At 36.9% G+C, this 5,700-nt stretch overlaps 1 long non-coding RNA gene across 1 annotated transcript; it reads right to left on the bottom strand.

The window, feature by feature from the left end:
* Positions 1-1,038: 1,038 nt before the first annotated feature.
* On the bottom strand, positions 1,039-5,318 carry LOC106871324 (uncharacterized). The gene is made up of 2 exons (XR_008265086.1): positions 4,981-5,318; positions 1,039-1,767 (listed from the first exon to the last, which is right to left on the bottom strand). It is a non-coding gene; the product is annotated as an uncharacterized LOC106871324 (long non-coding RNA).
* Positions 5,319-5,700: the final 382 nt, after the last annotated feature.

Genomic DNA, 5,700 nt, shown 5'->3' with positions numbered 1-5,700 from the left:
CACACACACATACACACACATACGTGAAATTATAAGAGGTATAATATAGAAGTATTGCAAAATAAATTTACGCTATCTTTAGTAATGCCAGTAATTATTATGATAATGGTTATCTTTCTCGACCTACTGCTGTCCAACGACTAAGATAATATAAAACTGTATTTGCCAATCCCGTTGGATCTTGGGGTAATTACTGAAAATGTCCGGTTATTCAAAGATATATGTGAATGACCTTCTCTAGGTTAGTGAGCGGTTTCAAGGTAGGAGGAAGGCATTACATCTCAATATGCGGAGCAAAAATCCTGGCTGTCACACATTTAAGGTCTTCTCTTCCAGAAGGTTTAAAAGAACAAAATCAATGACAATAGTAACAATAGCTGTTGCGGGTCCGAAGGGGGCACCAGGAAAGCTCTGGAGTCATTAAATAAATCGTTCTGTCTCCGTTTCTAGAAGTTAACCAAGAATCCTTAAGAACGTCCTTTTCCAGCCTCAGAGCAGCAGCAACAGCAACAATAACAACGAAAATTAAACGACCTGGAAGTAGCCCTTCACAGAAGTACTATTCCATCCACTAGATGAAGCCTAGATCAGGAGATAAAGACAATTAGAAAGCGTGGGTATACTTTTTATGGGGAGATGCTCTTCGGTGAAGATTCATTCTCTTGTGAAAAGTCCTTTCTTCCGGCAAGAGAAGTATCTAACTGATGAAAAGGAGTCTTGTCTCTTATGAAAGGAAACCTACCTCAGGTGGTATACAATCCATCCCTCTACATGAATTAAATGGTCTTCACAACCATTCGAAAGATCAATAAAGATGCAATAAAAAAAACCTTTATGAAATCTGTGAGGACGATCTTGACAAAGAGCTGATCGGGCAGGAGATGGGATCAAACAACAGAGAACCTGAAAATGATAAAATATTAGTAAAAGTTACCTGGAATACTTACATCATTTTACCTGTCAACTATTCAAAGAACTTGAGTCCTTATTTGTCCGTACAACCAAGGAAGTCTTCAATGATAAATTAAAGAAATACAATTTTATGTGTATATATCTAGTTTTAATCAATGTTTTCTCATACTTTAGCGTCCCTTCGTCTTTGTGTAACTCGTCTTTCCCACCCCACATACATTTGTATGTCCTTTACATCTTCTTGTTTTTCTTCATGCTATATTTGTTGTTGGTAATAATGTTGTTGCTATCTTTACTTAATTTTCCATTTCCAGGGATAAAACACATCTGAAGAGAGATTAGTCTTTGAAACAAGTAGCTTTTCGTTTCTCAACTGATTCAAGATTTTATCTAGCTTATTGCTGTACTCTTGTTGCGATACTTTTACTTTTCTCCAGAATATTTTCTGGTCCTCGCTCGTGTTCTTGACAATACTGTCCTCAGTATATCTTGTGAAAGAGTACTCGTTGTTCTCATTCCATTCACCAAGTAGAGGGAACACATTCTGGTAAAATTGTTCATTCTTTTCAAAATCATTTAAATAGTAGGGTCGGACATCGCAATGTTGCAGCAACGTTGTTCTAAGCTGTTCGCTTTTTATTGAGAGACGTCTACGTCTCTGAAGGAGAGGATACTTAGGATCTACTTTTAACGGTTGTCTTTTATGAAATGGTCTCTTATATAATTTGTGTGCGAGTATCGGTGGATGGGGTACAAGTTTATATATATTTCTTCTTCTCCAGCGAATATACGATGGTATTTCTTCGCCTGGGTGAAGCCTTGCATATTTTTTAACTTTTTCTGCTGCAAGAATCGCTGGAAAATATTTAAATCAAAAATAAATTTTACATTTATTCAATTACTTATTCATTTTCTTTCTTCTTCGAATCTAATTTTACCTATTTAATCCTTTTTTATTAATTCTCATACACATGGTTCGTACGTCTGTCATTTCTAATGCATTGTCCATCGTTAAGTTACTTAATTCCCAATGGTCAATAGCATTAAACTAAGTAGGTACCAATCTGTCCCCAAATCCTTAAGCAGCGGAAGTACTATGGAACTAACGAGTGTTTGGTTTGTAGTATTTAATTTAAATCTTAGCACACTAAATTCTACCTACACAAGGTCAATGTTGTAGTCAAGGAGAGATTTTTCTCTCATTTGTTTTGTTCTACAAGAACCAATATAAAGCAGTAGGTCTTTGGATCTCTGTTGTTCTAAAAAGGATTACCGAAATATTTATTTCACAGAAACAGTGAGAGTTCTGGACCAAATAAATGCATACCAGATTTAGATGCATTTGGTCATAACACAAGGCTTATTGGAGACCACTGAAACGTTCATCTCACGCGACTATATCTACTCCCAAGAGAAATACCTGATTGATTTATTGATTAATATCTTTGGGTTGCAGTCAAACTATATTAGTTGACTTGATTAGAAGAGTAAAACAAGCTCAGATACGAAAGGCTGCTAAATTAATAGGCTAACAAGAAAAAAACAATGAGCTGTAGGTAGTTTGTATCCTGTCACAGCCTCACTTTCGTATCCACTACTCTTTTAACGATTCGATCTAATTGGCTGTTAGTAGGATTCACACTTCTAAGCAGCAGCGACATGTCGAATTTGACCAGCATTTGGTGACGTACAGCGTAGAATTCAGTTTCTCCCAAAAAGGAAAAGCCTCTTTTGAAAGAACATTGTTATATCAAGTAAAATATTTATCTCTCATCTACTTAACACTAGGAAAGCCATTGATAAGTATCAGGCTTATTCTTATCTATCTTTTAGGTCTGTTCAATTAGGGCTGCCTTTGAAATGCACCACTACCATCACAACAGCAACAATAACAGTATAGATCACTGTGATTCAGAAAAGGATCTGTTATTTAAACAAGATAAATAAACGGTGTTTCATTGGAATATTTACCTGTGTATTTATCTTTATCTTTATTCTATTCATCATTGCTAAGATTATCACCGAAGACTGGGTGCTTAGATTCACTTGCATCACATTTCTTACTCTAACAGGTGTTAATTACCCTCAACAAACATACTCTTCTACCATCGGGGCATCTTTAACTTTGACTAGGTATAGTAGAGCATAAATAAAACTTTTCGTCTGCTGCCGGATTATGGAGAAATCATTGCATGTGGAAGATTTGGATCCTCTCAACCGACCACATCTACTTAAGGAGATAGTTAACCCGACCACCTGACCCTTGAGTGCTTTAGTTTGGTCCATTCCCTTACAAAGATTTCATCCAACTCTACAGTCTAAAGATAACTTTCTTTCTTCCTCCTACAAGTTTTGGAAGCCTTAAAAAGAGCTCTAGCTATGGACATCATGTGAATACAAATGTCACATCAGGAAACTTCACCTTATCTACGGTGGTAACATGATTTATAGATCCAACATTTCTTGCCCACCACCATATCAAACATGTCTTCTTCATAGTCCAATGGAGTGATCTTTCACTCGCCGATCGGACTGCAAGATATAACACTCAAATCTCCCTCAAATCTTGCTTTCATTGTGTTAAAAGGGGAAAACATTTTGGATAATACAATCCTAATTACATTCGAGGTGTGAAAAAACGGCAGAATTATCGCAACTGAAACACCTTGGGGTATGGATTTGATGACTCAATGCTAGCCAGGATCAATAATACCTACACTATCAGCGGCCAGTGTGTGAACCTCTACGTGGTTGCTGATCTAAATTGTAATAGCAGTCAAATCTTCTTCAAATATGCACCATATTATCTTTAAAGAACTACACATAAAATAAGTAGTCCAAGGTATATTAAGCCAAAAGGGAAAAAAACGTGTTGGTAACGGCCCAAAAAAGTGCGAAATAATCTTTCGACGCCTCGAATTAACAATGCCTCCATATCTGACAGCATTCCTTCAATTTCTCTCAAATCATGTGTCCCAGAGATAATCTCTATTCTAGCCAAACCTTTCAATCTTCGCTTTATTTCTCTCTCTCTCTCTCTCTCTCTCTCTCTCTCTCTCTCTCTCTCTCTCTCTCTCTCTCTCTCTCAAAGAAAAGGCCAGGCGACTGATCAGTATGAAGTTATTCACCAACATACACCATCCCCTGGCTCCCAGACGTGCTATCTCCTCACTCTGCCGCTTCTATCCAAAGAAACATTTAAAATCATCACCTAACACTTAAGTCCCTTTAGTGGTGTTCTAAGAATAATTTCTTCTCACCAGTGTAACAAGTCTGAAGCGTCACAGGCACTGTTATTAAAAATGCTGCAAAAATATAAGTCGAAAACAAGGTCTTTCGGGGTTTTTTTTTGCTTGTGCCACATTCGAAAAAAGAAACTAAAATACGTAGAAACTATGACAATGGAACGCTTTTGTCTCGGTCCATCAAGGTTGTAAATCTCAATCTAGCTAGAAAGATGTGAAGGAGTTGAGGAAGAAAAAAACAGAAAGAGAAATAGAGAGGGAAACCTTTTGAAAAAGGATAACGATACTAACAGGATTAAACATGATTTCAGCTAATCTAACAGCGATACACGGAAACAGAGAGATAGATAGATAGATAGATAGATAGATAGATAGATAGATAGATAGATAGAGAGATAGATAGAGAGAGAGAGAGAGAGAGAGGGGGAGAGAGAGAGAGAGACAGACAGACAGAGACAGAGACAGGGACAGACAGACAGACAGACGACAGAGACAGAGATAGAGGAAGAGAGAGACCTGTAAAAGAACAGCGATTGTAGCTGGATAAAATAGGGTTTCATCTCGTGTCACGTGCTGTATTCACCCCACATCTCACTCTCACCTCAACACCCACACTAGCCAGTTTTACTTTCCTTCTTTTCCAAACTGTCTCCTTCTGGAATCCTCTCCTTATCCATAGTCTACTTGCAGTTTATTCAATAGGAACATGAAATGTATCGATCTCGAAGTGTTGGAGGACCTACAAAGACCATGAAGATCTGCAACTGCCGCCAACCGAAGCCATTAAAATAAAAGACCATCTCCATTGTGACTGACAACATACCTTCATCACATCTTGGGTTAAAAAAGTGATTCTGTTGCCTTAACTTCCAAGCAATATGAATGTGGAGTTTATCGTAGAAATCCAAACCCATGCTTAAGTCGAAACTGCATAAAGCTTCAGACGAAAGCAACCTCAGCCAATAGCAGACTATACATATATATATATGTATGTATGTATGTATGTATGTATGTATGTATGTATGTATGTATGTATGTATGTATGAATGATGAATATGTATCAGTGTGTTCTCACACACTGACATACACATACATACATACACACATTCACACGCATATAATGTATTTAGTCCCAAATCCACACATATTGGTGACGTCTCTCACGACTTTCGTGTATTTAGAGACTGTGTATGACGTTTATCACATTACAAACAACATCAGTGACGTGACTAATGTAAAACCGCCCATAGCTTTCAGAATTGTTTTTTCAGAATCTTACCCTCGTTACCATTTAGTACACTACACTAGGTTGTTGTTTTTTTTGGGGTTTTTTTTGGCATTTCCACCACGCAACAATAAATATATTAATGATTACTAGTGGGACCCTTGGAAATTCCACATTTCGAAAAGGGGATCTTTGTGGTTTTCGTCACTGTTTACAATTATCTTTAAAAAATTGTTTAATATATCATTTAGATGTAATTTTTTACGCTGAATCCGAATTTGTTATTCTTTTATTCCAGAAAAATTTTCCAAAAACGTT

This window comes from Octopus bimaculoides, chromosome 10 (genome assembly GCF_001194135.2).
Source record: "Octopus bimaculoides isolate UCB-OBI-ISO-001 chromosome 10, ASM119413v2, whole genome shotgun sequence".
Lineage (NCBI taxonomy): Eukaryota > Metazoa > Mollusca > Cephalopoda > Octopoda > Octopodidae > Octopus > Octopus bimaculoides.
This window is presented reverse-complemented; position numbering and strand designations above follow the sequence as displayed.